General features: G+C 36.7%; 1 protein-coding gene across 9 annotated transcripts in view; it reads right to left on the reverse strand.

The window, feature by feature from the left end:
* TRPS1 (transcriptional repressor GATA binding 1) overlaps window positions 1-16,084 on the reverse strand; it is a 263,808-nt gene that overhangs the window by 227,035 nt on the left and 20,689 nt on the right. For 2 of the 9 annotated variants that reach the window (XM_063669033.1, XM_063669029.1), the window contains exon 2: window positions 2,555-2,651. The exons of the other annotated variants lie outside the window; for them this stretch is intronic. The gene's annotated coding sequence lies outside the window, so the exon portion shown is untranslated. The remainder of the gene's footprint in view (window positions 1-2,554; window positions 2,652-16,084) is intronic. 9 annotated transcript variants of the gene reach the window in all.

Below are 16,084 nucleotides of genomic sequence, written 5' to 3' on the forward strand. Positions count from 1 at the left end.
ATTATTTAAATGACTTCATAAAAGAGTTAACATATCATGAGAGTACCAAACAGTACTTTTAATCTTGTTGTAACATTAAGAATGCCCTGTTTTAACATCAAAATAGAACAAGTTATATTAAATGTGAGACATTATGGCAGTCATTAAGAAAGAAAATTGCAGCCTACTAGTTTACCATCTTCTTAGGTTAAAAAAAAAAAAAAAGATAAAAAGAAGAAAGAAAAGACAGGTTGTTGTAGGTCCCAAAATATCCTGCCCTGGTTTACTGAAATAAAAGTGGAATTCTCCTTCATGAAGTCTCACCAATGTAGTCCAGGTGAGCTAAAATAATAGATGAACCCTGGCAGGTAACGCATGTAGTCCACGGTACGAACAGTGAAAAAACCACATGAAACGCTTTGGAGAGTGCTAACCAGTTAAAAGATAGCACTGTTCAAGAATATTTTCTGATGACCAGAATACTGCTTGAGAGATGACTGCTATAGTCTTTGATGCGATAAGTTAGAATGAAGTTAGTCCTGTCAAAAAGTCCTACACTTTATCCATTTGTGCATCTACCACTTCCCTTTCATGAAAACTCTGCAAGCAATTATCCAAACAAGCTGATATGAGAATTTTTTATTCCCCAGAAACCTTTTCCCCAGAAAAGGTCAAAGATATCTGCTGGCATCAGCACTCATTTTGCACTAAATCGTATTTTTGGGCAAATATTAAAAACTGACCAAGTGATACGATAACTGATGCTCCTAAGTCAAAACTCACGTAACATTTAGTCATTCAACATAGTTTTTGAGGGCCAACTATGTGTCAGGCATTGAGTAAAGTGTTGAGTAAGATGCTGAGGATACAACCGTGAACAAGGCAGAGAAGAAACTTACCCTGAGTGAGCTTATAGTCTACCTAGAGAAAAGAAATAAATAAACAAGGAAGAGCAGTGACTGATCCCAGTTTGGTATAACAACAAGGGGTTCTGGGGGTAAAAAGGAAGAACACAAACAAGGATAGCAAAAACCGGCCAGGTGAAAAGAGAGGATTGAGTGATTCCAACAGAAGAAATGGCAGAAGACCTGGGAAAGGCCCGGATGAAGAGAGAATGTGGCTTCTTAAGGGAACTGAGAAAAGTTCAGTGGTGTTAGCAATTTCTGTGGTGTTTGGTTAAATGTTTCAATTCCAGGAAATAAAAGATTAACACACAAATATTGTAGAAAATTTGTTTTCCTGAAAATATTAGATAATAATGTATCATATGTATTGACAAAAGTTTACATCAAGTTTTCATACATAATGTTTACTACTGTATTATGGATAGTTTTCCTACATAATTATGTCAAGTAAAAAAGCATTACTGAAATGACATAAATTTTTTATTTAAAATATTGTCTCATTTTGATACATTTTTTCATTTTCTGATAAGATATTGCCAATCGTTCTGTTTTTTATATCATCAGGAATTAAATATAACCCTGTAAATATAATCATTATATTCTATGTATTACATATTAATGTATATGTAATACATATAATTTATTTTAAATTGATCTCTTCCTAAAAGCTTAATAGTCTGGCTATGAAGCACAAGATGACACATTTAATTTCCAATAGGGTTCCTGTTTACTGTGCCACAGATGCAGAGGCATTGATGGTTTTAAAATCACTCTTGTCCATCAGGCTGGAAAATAAAGTACCAATGCAACACCAAATGTCATACATACATTCTTCTTATGGGCAAGGACATTTCAGAATTCTAAAATATCCAATCAATTAATTTATTCATATATTATGTATTTATTGGGCATATAATATGTTTAAATTTGAAGAGAAAATTATTGCTCTCTAAGAAGCAATAATCTACCTTTGTTAAAGAAACAAGGCTCACGTTAAACATCGCAGTAATAATACAGGATGAGACATGATTTAGCACCAAAATGAGCAGTGTAAACAGTAAATTCCCTTGAAAGTAATCAGTTAAGTACTTGGCTGGGCATGGTGGCTCATGCCTGTAACCCCAACACTTTGGGAGCCCGAGGCAGGAGGATAGCTTGAGGCCAGGAGTTCAAGACCAGCCTGGCCAACATGGTGAAATCCTGTCTCTACTAAAAATACAAAAATTAGCTGGGTGTGGTGGCAGGTGCCTGTAATCTCAGCTACTTGGGAGCCTGAGGCAGGAGAATCGCTTGAACCTGGGGGTTGCAGTGAGCCAAGACTGCACCACCACACTCCAGCCTGGGCAACAGAGTGAGACTCTGTCTAAAAAACAAAACAAACAAACAAACAAAAAAAGTAATCAGTAAGTACTAAATGTTTGCTATCTTTTATTAATATTTCTATTATTTCTTTCATTCATAATAAAATAACCAATGTGGTCAATGGCAGAGGAAACAGTTAATAGAGATGAGAGTGAAGATTATCCTGAGAGAGAAATAAGAATTGCACAGCTACAGGGGACAGAAAAGGAGATTCCAGCAAACAGGAGTAAGAGAAACGAACAGTTGCTAACAATATTAACATATGTCAAGAAACAGAGAAGAAGCTAGGTTTAAAACAAATGGCTCACATGGAAGACGTGGTTGCCAAGGTTAATAAGACAGAATCTTGAATCCCAGTTGATGAGGCTGGACCACTTGGAGAAAGCAGGAAGCCGCTTGAAGTTTCTAAAAAGAAGAGATTAGGAAAACTAAACTAGATGTGGTGTGACGTGTAGATGGAAGAAGGGAAGGGTAGAAAATGAAGAAAAGTGATGGGTTTCAAAACCAATCTTCAACTCTGATCATAAAAGGAAGTGGAATTTTTAAAACGTCAGAAATATCGCACAGGTTCAGATAAAAAGATGGGGTGACTGGTATACATTAATGGAGACATTAATGATACTGGATTTTTCCAGAATTTATGTGCTATGATCATCTTTATATAGCTATATTGGAGTTATGACTATCAATATTTTATTTATCTGTTACATTATTTGTATTCTTGCCTGGACAGTGTTCTTTTGTTGTCATTCATATTGATATTATCACACCTTAGTACAGTATCCCATAAATGAGTAGGTGCTGCTTAATAAATATTTGCTGCATGAACTTATTGAAGTTATTCATGTTTACTGAACAAGCTTCATGAAACTTACTGAAAAGACAAAAATAGAGCTGATCAGCTCACTAACTTAGCTCTTGACACCCATCTGTTTGTTTCCATTTGACTGCCTGATTGTACTTAGTGTTTTATTCTAGCCCCATTTATCCTGATCCATTATAATTCTTAAGTTCTGATACCTGTAGCATTTTATCAGGTTTTCCAAATTATTTAAAAACATAAATTTAGGTTTTCCAAAATGAGCCAGATTTTCCCAGTCCCACAGGGAGCTTTCCCAGAACTCGGTCAAAACTTAATGATGATCCCCTCTAGTACACCCCATGTAAATCAGTAGTTAAAATAAGGGCCAGGAAGGCTTCAACACAACACATCTCTTTATTTCAAGTCAGATCTATAAAAACGGAGACTTGACAGACCTCAGATTTAGGTGCTAAAGGTTAATCTAAGATTCCGTTTTACACCAAAACTCCGTGGTAATCACTCAAGTCTCCCAGTGACTCGCCATCCAGACAGAGTTTGTTTTTGAAGTAGGAACGCTGTAAAGTCAGGGTACTTTTCCACAGAGGTTAGTAATCTTTGTGTCCATTCCAAAACAATTCCTTTAAGACTCTGCAGTGGAGAGCCCGCAGACATGAGTGCAATGAATAAAATAGGTTGATTTGTGAATTTGTGTTAAGGTCATGAAGGTACCTTTAGGCACAAGCCAACACTGCCTTTAAGGCCCAAAAAATTGACATTGTTCTCAAGTGTAAGGTAACAGACCTCACAAAATAGGTGTGGGCAGAGATTTCCTTGTAGCTCCAAAAGCAAATCCGGGCAAAACTACCCCTTTGCCAAAGTTGGACAGGATACAGACAGAAATATACACACTTACACACACAGTTTTACACATACACTCAGGAAAGACACAGATTCAAAGGATTATGCAGGCACATTAACCAAAACCAACAGTGGTTTTGGCTGGGTTTTTACCCTCTTCTTTGAGCTTACTCACATCTTTACTTTCTTAATTCCCACAATAATATGTATAAGTGGCCTATTTTACAAAGTTTTTTTTAAAGGGAACAAACAGAAAAGAGAGTACAAATTAAATGAATAAGATAATGTATACTGAAATAGATTGTAAATGCAATGTGCTGTAATTTCTTGTATTCCTCCTATCCTTCCCCCATTAGACTATAAACTGCTAACAGGTAGTACACAAAGTGGCCACTCTATACATACTGAATGAAGATGCCAGCATCCATTGGGAGAAAGAGGTACTTTCTGCACAGATCAATTCAATCACCATATGATTTTATTTATTTATTTATTTATGTATTTATTTATTTCTGAAACAGGGTCTTGCTCTGTTGTCCCAGCTAGAGTGCAGTAGCATGATCATGGCTCATTGCAACCTTGACCTTCCAGACTCAAGCAATTCTCCTGCTTCAGCCTCCCAAGTATCTGGGACGACAGGCACGTACTACCATTCCGGGTTAATTGAATTTTATATATTTTTGTAGAGATGAGGTCTCCCTGTGTTGCATAGGCTGGTCTCGAACTCCTAGGCTCAAGCCATCCTGCCACCTTGGCCTTCCAGAGTGCTGGGATTACAGGCGTGAGCCACAATGTCCAACAGTCAATCATTATATGATTACAAAATGCAGGCAGCCAAACAATTTTAGGTGGAAGGATAAAAGCAAATTTGACCAGATTTCCCGTTTTCACTTTTCAAAATCATTGACTCTTACGCTTTAAGATCAATGTTTCTCTTAAACAGCTTGTACACTAAAAATACAGTACAAATCAAATAATGGCTGGGCGTGGTGTTTCACGCCTGTAATCCCAGCACTTTGGAAGGCCAAGTCGGTGGACCACTTGAGTCCAGGAGTTGGAAACCACCCTGGGTGACATGGTGAAACCCAATCTCTACAAAAAAAAAATTAACCAGGCATGGTGGCACATGCCTGTAGTTCCAGGTACTCCAGAGGCTGAGGCAGGAGGACTGCTTGAGCTTGGGAGGCAGAGGTTGCAGTGAGCTGAGATCGTGCCACTGCACTCCAGCTTGGGCAAGAGAGTGAGACCCCATCTCAAAACTAAATAAATAAATAATTAAAAAGTCAAATACTGGTAGTGGAATGTCGGTCACCTGCCTATGTCACTTCATGAGGTAAACCCTTGATATAAGACTAATGTCTCTTGTGACAAACTGAGAGACCTTAACTTTTTTTTTTTTTATTATTATTATGCTTTAAGTTTTAGGGTACATGTGCACAATGTGCAGGTTAGTTACATATGTATACATGTGCCATGCTGGTGTGCTGCACCCATTAACTCGTCATCTAGCATTAGGTATATCTCCTAATGCTATCCCTCCCCCTTCCCCCCACCCCACAACAGTCCCCAGAGTGTGATGTTCCCCTTCCTGTGTCCATGTGTTCTCATTGTTCAATTTCCATCTATGAGTGAGAACATGTGGTGTTTGGTTTTTTGTCCTTATGATAGTTTACTGAGAATGATGATTTCCAATTTCATCCATGTCCCTACAAAGGACATGAACTCATCATTTTTTAAGGCTGCATAGTATTCCATGGTGTATATATGCCACATTTTCTTAATCCAGTCTATCATTGTTGGACATTTGGGTTGGTTCCAAGTCTTTGCTATCGTGAATAGTGCCGCAATAAACATACGTGTGCATGTGTCTTTATAGCAGCATGATTTATAGTCCTTTGGGTATATACCCAGTAATGGGATGGCTGGGTCAAATGGTATTTCTAGTTCTAGATCCCTGAGGAATCGCCACACTGACTTCCACAGTGGTTGAACTAGTTTACAGTCCCACCAACAGTGTAAAAGTGTTCCTATTTCTCCACATCCTCTCCAGCACCTGTTGTTTCCTGACTTTTTAATGATTGCCATTGTAACTGGTGTGAGATGGTATCTCATTGTGGTTTTGATTTGCATTTCTCTGATGGCCAGTGATGATGAGCATTTTTTCATGTGTCTTTTGGCTGCTTAAATGTCTTCTTTTGAGAAGTGTCTGTTCATATCCTTTGCCCACTTTTTGATGGGGTTGTATGGAGCCAAAAAAGAGCCCACATCGCCAAGTCAATCCTAAGCCAAAAGAACAAAGCTGGAGGCATCACGCTACCTGACTTCAAACTATACTACAAGGCCACAGTAACCAAAACAGCATGGTACTGGTAGCAAAACAGAGATATAGATCAATGGAACAGAACACAGCCCTCAGAAATAACGCCACATATCTACAACTATCTGATCTTTGACAAACCTGAGAAAAACAAGCAATGGGGAAAGGATTCCCTATTTAATAAATGGTGCTGGGAAAACTGGCTAGCCATATGTAGAAAGCTGAAACTGGATCCCTTCCTTACACCTCATACAAAAATTAATTCAAGATGCATTAAAGACTTAAACGTTAGACCTAAAACCATAAAAACCCTAGAAGAAAACCTAGGCATTACCATTCAGGACATAGGCATGGGCAAGGACTTCATGTCTAAAACACCAAAAGCAATGGCAACAAAAGCCAAAATTGACAAATGAGATCTAATTAAACTAAAGAGCTTCTGCACGGCAAAAGAAACTACCATCAGAGTGAACAGGCAACCTACAAAATGGGAGAAAATTTTCGCAACCTACTCACCTGACAAAGGGCTAATATCCAGAATCTACAATGAGCTCCAACAAATTTACAAGAGACCTTAACTTCTTAAAGTAGTCAACACTCAGTAATAGTTACATATATTATTGACAGTATAGTAAATGTACAGTATGTTACAATATTAGCAACACATACTTTCACAGTATCAAAACACCTTAATTCCATAATCTGCATCCAGAGAAAGTCTTAAGAAAGATTAAAACATAATTTAAGCATCAACTTTATACTTGATAATTTCAAAAAATTCCAAGAAAAAAAGTTCTCTATAAAAGGCACTTTGCAGAAATTCCTCATGATGGATTATTAATTTTATATACCTCTTTCTACCTGAACCTGGTTTCTCCTAATATCCATCTATATGTTAATTGGTAAAAGAGACACAGGTTCATTATGGGAATGATAAAACAATATCCTCTGAATTTGATAATGATTATCTTTTCTTTCATGATGGAAAAAATGCATTTCCTTAAATCACTGAAGGAAATAATATCCCCTCCCTATTCCACAATGCCTCCCCATGCCTGCCTTTAGGAATCTTTGCAATGACAAAATGATGAGCATGGAGTTTTAAGCTTTTAAAAGACACAGGTCTACTGTTCAAAACTGTTATCTGTCAGTGTTGTTCGTGTTCACAGGAATAAGCAAATCATAGTACTAATATGAACATGCATAGAACAGCAGGTCTTTGGGAAAAACCCTGGAAATGAATTGCTGGTAACTGACACACCTACGGTACCAATGCCTGTATCCAGTATGTGTTCCAAAGGACTGAAAGCAATACAACTTTACCTAATTTTCTCAACTCCTAACGTATCCATAAGTGTTGAAGGACGTAGTCTATGTTCAAATTAGGAGAGGCTCTTGGTTAGAGGTAAACTCATGCGTTGAAAACTAAGTTTTGGATAATTACAGTTCAAGACGTAACACTCTCATTTATACCCACTCTCCCTTATATAACAGGTAAGCCTCTGAGGTTCAGAGTCTGACAATGGAACTTCTACATTTATTCAGGTATTTAGGAGCCAGCATGTCAGAAGCAATTCAATTATTTAAACCTGATTTTACTACCTAACTTAGGGGTGGGGAGGTGTTGCAGGGAACAGTCTGGATTCGTATGTATCTGGTTTTCTGTTTTGGAATATAACTTAAAATATTTTTGAAGAAATATGGTAAAGTGATTATCCTTCTGGAACTAGATACACCGACACTGTCACATTAACTCACAGCTTGTTAAATACTGTGCAATCTTTCTATAACATTCTTTGTTATGAGACTAGAATCAGCATATGGGAATTGCTCTTTTCCTGCTAAACTGAAATCATTACTAACTACTCATCTGTGACATGTACTCTTTCTTGTAACCAGGGATTTTAGCTTCACAAAATTTAGAAACTGCCGCATTGTTTCTTGGCATTGCTTTCAAATGTGACATCATTTAAATTTTGGAATATTCCATTTTAGCAAATACACTAGTGGGTGCCAGGTTAAAGATGACTACCCAAAAAGGGGCAGCAGCGTCTCTGTAGGGAACAACCACAGATTATTCTTTCAACCTATACCTCCCACGCCTTTCACCAGAGGCATACTGAATTACAATGACCTCAATAAATACATTTCAAAAATAGGTTATCAAATTACCAGCCTATAGCAATGGCTTCCAGTCACTGAAGACCTATATTGAAAAACAACTGTGATATATGGAAATGAAAACTCCATTTTCATTGGGGAGGCCAGGGCAGGTGGATCACCTGAGGTCAGGAGTTCGAGATCACCCTAGCCAACATGGTGAAACTCCATCTCTACTGAAAGTACAAAAAATTAGCTGAGCATGGTGGCGCATGCCTGTAGTCTCAGCTACTTGGGAGGCTAAGGCAGGAGAATCACTTGAACCTGGGAGGTGGAGGTTGCAATGAGCCAAGATTGCACCACTACACTCCAGCCTGAGCAACAGAATGAGACTCCATCTCAAAAACAAAACAAAACAAAACAAAACTCCATTTTCAGTTTTCCTAATTTCCAAAGTCTAAAATATATGTGTAATCCCAGCACTTTGGGAGATTGAGACGGGAAAAATTCCTTGAGGCCAGGAGTTCAGGACCAGCCTGGAAAATATAGCAAGACTCCGTCTTTACAAAAAATTAGAAAATTAGCAAAGGCATGATGGCTTGTGCCTGTAGTCCCAGCTATTTAGGAGGCTGAGGCTGGAAGAGCCCTTGCGCCCAAGAGTTCAAGGCTACAGTGAGCTATGATCGCACCACAGCACACCAGCCTGGCCAACACAGCAAGACCCTATCTCAAAAAAAAAAAAAAGAAAAGGAAAGAAAACATATATATATACATGTATATATGTATATATATACATGTATATATGTATATATATACACACACACATACACATACACATTCAAGACACTACATACATAATAGTCATATATATGATATGAATACAAACAGAAACATACAGATGGACCTACTGACTCCTTTATTGCTGAGCAAAAAGAGAACTGAGTTTAAATGACAAAGATGACAGAAAATCAGTATCATTCACAGCCTCTGAAAGTCTTATTTTGGAAATTTTTGTATGATTTCTAGAACTTCTTCCATTATTTAAAAACTTACATAACCAAAAGAGTAATTCTAATCATCTCATCAATACACTCTGTAAGCCTCCAATTATGAAACTTGTGAATTTTATAATCCAAATACAATTCAGTAGCAGCACCTGCCAACAAAAATTTAAAATTGGTACTCTCAATTAGGGACACCTTTTCTATCAAATAAAAAATAACTCCAAAGGTGCATGGTAATTTCTCCTAGAAAATATGAATGACTGTGTCAGTGTTTAAAAAAATGCTTTGATAACCTAACCCCAGCAAAAACATTAGTAATTTTTATCATTTTTATTATTCCCCAAAAAGACATATTTGGTTAATGTTTTTATCTCTGATAATAAAAGCATGCTTACTTCGTGAAAAAAAAATAATATATGTATTATATATTATATATATTATATATAATATATTATGTATTATATATTATATATATTATATTATACATTATATATAATATATTTATATATAATATATATTAATATATTATATAATATATATATATAATATATATTAATATATTATATAATATATATATATAATATATATTAATATATTATATAATATATATATTATATATATACAGGCACACCTCGGAGATACTACAGATTCAGTTCCAGACTACTACAATAAAGTGAATATTGCAATAAGGCAAGTCACACTAATATTTTGGTTTCCCAGTGCATATAAAAGCTACATTTACATTATACAATGGTCTGTTAAGTGGGCAATAGTATTATGTTTAAAAAATACACTTAGTTAAAAACATTCTTTATTACTACAAAATACTAACAATCACCTGAGTCTTGAGCAATTTGTAATCTTTTTGCTGGTCTTGACTCATTGTTGATAGCTGCTCAGAGGAGGTCTTTGCTGAAGCTGGGGGTGTCTATGGCAATTTCTTAAAATAGCGCAACAATGAAGCTTCCCACATCAACTGACTCTTCTTTCCATGAATGATTTATTTGTAGCATGCAACGCCATTTGATAGCATTTTACCCACGCTAGAACTTCTTTCAAAATTGGAGTCAATCATCTCCAACATTAATGCTGCTTTATCAACTAAGTTGATGGAATATTCTAAATCTTTTCTCATTTCGACAATGTTCACAGTATCTCCACCAGGAATAGCTTCCATCTCAAGAAACCACTTTCTTTGCTTATCTTTAAGAAAAAGCAACACCTCATCCCTTCCAGTTTTATCAGGAGATTGCAGCAATTCAGTCATATCTTCAGGCTCCACTTCTAATTCTAGTTCTCTTGCTATTTCTACCACATCTGCACTTACTTCCTCTATTAAAGTCTTGAAGCCTTCTAAGTCATCCATGAGAGCTGGAATCAACTTCTTCCAAACTTCTGCTAATGTTGATGTTTTGACATCCTCCCATGAATCATGAATGTTCTTAATGGTATCTCGAATGATGTATCCTTTTCAGAAGTTTTTCAACTCACTTTGTCCAGATCCACCAGAGGAATCACCATGGCAGGTATAGCTTTATGAAATGTATGTCTTAAATAATGACTTGAATTTTGAAATTTCTCCTTGATCCAAGGACTGCAGAAAGGATGTTGTGTTAGCAGGCATGAACATAACATTCATCTCTTTGTACATCTCCATCAGAGCTTCTGGGGTGACTGCGTGCATTATCAGTGAGCAGTAATACTTTTAAAGGAATCTTTTTCCAAGTAGTAGGTCTCAACAGTGCACTTCAAATATTCAGTAAACCATACTGTAAACAAATGTGCTATCCTTCAGGCTTTGCTGTTCCTTTTACAGAGCACAGCTCCACAGAGTAGATTTAGCAAAATTATTAAGGGTCCCAGAATCTTTGGAATGCTAAATGAGCAATGGATTCTACTTCAAGTCATCAGCTGCATTAGCCCCTAACTAGTCAGCCTGTCCTTTGAAGTTTTCAATCCAGGCATTGCCTATTCCCCTCTAGCTATGAAACCCCTAGATGGCATCTTCTTCCAACAGAAAGCTGTTTTGTCTCCACTGAAAATCTGTTGTTTAGTGTAGCCGCTTTCATCATTGATCTTAACTAGATCTTCTGGATAATGTGCTGCAGCTTCTTCACCATCACTTGCTGCTTCACCTTGTACTTTTATGTTATGGATATGACATATCTCTTTAAAACCCATGAACCAACCTCTGCTAGCTTCAAACTTTTCTTCTGCAACTTCTTTATCTCTCTCAGCTTTCACCGAATCAAACAGAGGGCCTTGCTCTGGATTAGGCTGTGCCCTAAGGGAATGTCGTGGCTGGCTTGATCTTCTACCCAACCACTAAAACTTTCTCCATATCAGCAATAAGGCTGTTTTTGCTTTCTTATCATGTGTGTGTTCAACAGAGTGGCACTTTTAATTTCCTTCAAGCACTTTTCCTTTGCATTCACAACCTGGCCATGTGGCACAAGAGGCCTAGTTTTTGGCTTCTCTCTTTTTCAGCATGCCTTCCTCACTAAGCTTAATCATTTCTAGCTTTCGATTTAAAGTGAGAGACATGAAATGCTTCTTTTCACTTTAACACTTAGAGGTCATTGTAGGGTTATTAATAGGTTGAATTTCAAAATCATTGTGTCTCAGGGAATAGGGAGGACCAACGAGCACCAGAGAGACAAGGGAACAGCCAGACAGTGGAGCACTCAAAACAAACACACTTATCAATTAAGTTTGCCATCTTACATGGGCACCATTCATGGCTCCCCAAAACAATTACAAAGGTGACATCAACGATCACAGACCACCATATCAGATATAATATAATAACAATGAAAAGGTCTGAAATATAGCAGGAATTTTCCAAATGTGACAAAGAGACATAAGGTAAACACATATTTTTGAAAAAAATGGTGCTGATAGATTTGCTTGACACAGGGTTGCCACAAATCTTTATTTATAAAAAAGGTAACATCTGTGGAGTGTAATAAATGAAAGTGCAATAAAACGAGGTAATTACGTATATATACACACACATACATACATGCACACAATTAGCTTGAAATTTAGGATATGTGGTTATAACTCAGAATCACTCTGCTATAGAGTACACCCTACAGTGGCTATGGAATCACACAACTTCTATTTATTATTCTCCTGCCGAAAAACTGGGTGATCTCAGTAATAACAAACCATTTTTATTAATGAAGTGCTTATGATCATGTAGGATATATCCCACATAATCAAAATAAAACTTCTAAAATATCCAGTGAGAACCACAAAACATTATCTCTAAAATACTACCCCTCAAGAAAGGTTCTGATGTATTCAAAATTAAAACAACCTACTGAAAAATAAGACAGTCATTAACTTTGAAGAGGAATTGTGTGCTCATTTTGAGGAAGAGGAAAAAATTTCATGAAATTAACGCAAAAAAGTTACTACAAGAGGAAATCTCTGGCTATCAAAAAGTCATATTTTTTAAATCATGTATTAAAATTAGGTACTAATACAAATATTAAAAAAAAAATGATGGCACATGTCATTAAAAGTCCAAAGAACAAGGCAAAGATGTACAATGTGAAAAAACAATGCAAAAATACTTCTTGCAAGTTTTTCCAATTTAGACCTTGAACTCGGCACTACTGAATACCAAAGCTTATAGAACTGAAATTCAAACATAACAGAGCTTTTGAATTCAAGGCATGTATTCTACCAAGGGATGAGACTGAGCTAGCCTTTTGGGATAATATAATGCCACTCTTTCTACAATAGCTGATGGCTAGAATGCTCAGTTTGTTCCTGTCCATAAATATCCTAAATATAATTGTTAAAATTAAAAATAAAATAAGGCCTTAGAAATACTATTTTGGATAGTCTAAGCACTCCCATAGTTAATGATATACAGAAATTACAAAGATTAGAAACAGAACAATCATTATCGTTATTTATAGAAATAAATATTCAGTCGTTTGACATTCACCAAACCTGTTTTACATGTTTTATCTAAACTGATTCTTCCCCCAAAACCTGTGCCCAGGTACTACTACTCACAGCCTATGGGTGAGAAGACTGCATTCTAGAGAAATTACAGAATTACTTTAAGACTGGTTTTATTCCAACAGAGCCACATCACAAAAAGGAAAACATAGCTACAACCTATGGGACTTCTAACCATAGCTGGACAGAAGTCTATTCCAGACAATCACGTGTCCCAAAAGGCACTGTGATGACTGAACTTTCTTTTAATTTGTATTGTGCATATCTGGAGAACAAATAAACTTGAAAAGAGGTCAAAGTGCTCAAATTATAGAAAAATGCAAAATCAAACAAAAAGTTTAGAAAATACTGTGATCCACATTTATGACAACTGAAGTAATAAGTATGCCCCCCATACTCTAGGACTGGCTCCTCCAGCCATGAGAAAAATACATGGTGGACCTAAAGTCTTTATTATTTGAATATTGAAGCCAGTGTTTCTGGTGCTGTGCTTTCAGTACCTTTGTTCTAATAAGGTAATTATTTAGCTAAAACGTTTGATGGCAAACTGTAGTTATTAATAATTGGTTTAGTATTATTTTTATCATAAGGTCACGGTTTTCTCTTAACCATATTACTTTAAAAAGAGTTGCCATGCTGAATCATATATTAAAGGGACAACTTTTTTGTGATAAAACATCTCTACTTTTAAATACTATAACTTATGAAATCAACTCATGTTATCAACTGAAAAAATTCTCCCCTACAGAAAGCAATACTAGAAGTTGAAGTGTTACAAATTAAAAAGAAGGATCTAAACTTCCTTATTTTGTTTTTTTATTTATTTTAAAATTAATGAAGAAATCAAGAGATAAATCCTGTCACCTACAAGTTAAAATGGCCACCTCACATCCAGTCATATATCAACTATTTTCTTTACCTAATATTAGGCACACTGGAAATCTCAAGGCAAAATGAAGCAGTTGGATACAAATTATATGAATCAATATAGCTCAGTCATTGCAAAATATTTCTTGTGGAAAAATTTCAGAACAGCTCTACTAAAAATACTAATTTTCATGATATGGCCTTACTAATATGGACTTCTAGAAAAGGAAATTAATACAGAGGGTGTAAAAAGCATGTCCTTAACAAGAATTAATTTAAAAATAAGCCTGATGATGTAAAGAAGGCAAAAACTTGATAGGGATCCATGTATAGCAACTGTCTTAAAGTTCATAATTTAAGAAAAATATAAAGGCCTCAGTTCCCAGAATGCTAAAAATATAGTAGCCTTATATACATACATAGCCTTAGCCACTCCAAAAGGCTTCATGTGATTTTGAAACTATTACATTATAAGGTAAATTTTGATTAAATATGACTTTATTTATAGTTTCTGATTGAGAATGCAAGAGACACACACTTCCATCTACTCAAGAATGTTTGTGTAAGTAAACATACTTCAAAATATCAGAAACACTTTAAGCAGCTCCTTGAAAACGATATATGAGAAAGTACACGACTAACTTTAAGACTAATAATACATTTTCATTAATAAAATCTAGTACTTTATCACAATTTTAGTTATCTCAATAAAAAATGGGCAATTTTGTTATATTCATTTGAGATTATTTTTTCAGATTGTCCTTCTTTGCCTTATTCCTGGACTCATTAATAACCTATGCCATCATTTTAAATTTTTTGTATTTACATTAGTGCTTAATTTTAATATCTGACAAAAAAAAATGACTGTTTGATAGCCAGAGATTTCCTCCCATAGTAAGGAACTCTCTTTTTTGCATTAATCTCATGCCTCTTACAGGTTGCCCAATGATCACAGGTGAATAAGATTTAAGGATGAGTAGCTGCTGATGAACCCAATTTGGGATCTGGCAAGAGGAAATCAGAGCGTCAAATCAAGGAGGGGCGGCAGCAAAGAGGAAGCAAAAGAGAAGACAACAGGGAAGAGAGTTTATGGAGAGAGGAAGCCAAGTTGGGAAGTGGGGAGAAGGGCAGGCTGGCCAGGGGATGCGACGCGACAGGGCAGAGGGAGTGGGGAGAAGCGGGCAGGAGGCGGCCTCCACGCAGCTGGCAGGGCAGGCAGCGCTGGGAGAGGGAGGAGGAGAGGGAGGCTGCAGGCACCGCGCAGCAGCCGAGGATAAGCGAGGTAACCGGAGGGAACGGGCGCACACAACTGCTTCCGCAGGACTTCCTGCGATAACACGCCCACAGCCCGGGCGCCGAGCACGCGTGGTGGCGGCCGCAGGCCCGGGGCTCCTGCGAGAGCGAACGCCAGCGACACACAAGCAGCTCCTGTCGTGTCGCCGCTGCCGCCTAGGCAGGGCCGCAGACAGCAGCCTCCTTCCCAGACTCAGCCAACTCACTCTCACCGTAGCTGCTCCAGAATCCGTGAAAAGAAAATGGAATGCTATTTCTGTTCCTGATCTGCAGTTCTGATTTTTTTCTTCTTAAAAACAAAAGGAAAATTTTTTTTTAAATAAAATGTCCTTTATTATTATTTTTTTATTTCTCTCGCTACACTATCCACTAAAGCACACTGAGTCTTTAAAGCTCTTTCATAAAATATAAATTACTTAAAAAGCTAACAGACACGCTGGATAATAACTGATGAAAGTACTTTTTCAAGTCTAACCCAAACCACGCTTTCTTTTTTTTTTTTTTTTTTTTTTTTTGTCTTTGTAACACACATAAGCTACCTCAGATTCAAAGCTGTCAAGACTCCATGTGGAGCAGGGGTAGTTACCCAGGAGTATAAATACACTAAGAAATACAAAGC

The sequence above is a fragment of the Pongo pygmaeus genome, chromosome 7 (genome assembly GCF_028885625.2).
Source record: "Pongo pygmaeus isolate AG05252 chromosome 7, NHGRI_mPonPyg2-v2.0_pri, whole genome shotgun sequence".
Taxonomy (NCBI): domain Eukaryota; kingdom Metazoa; phylum Chordata; class Mammalia; order Primates; family Hominidae; genus Pongo; species Pongo pygmaeus.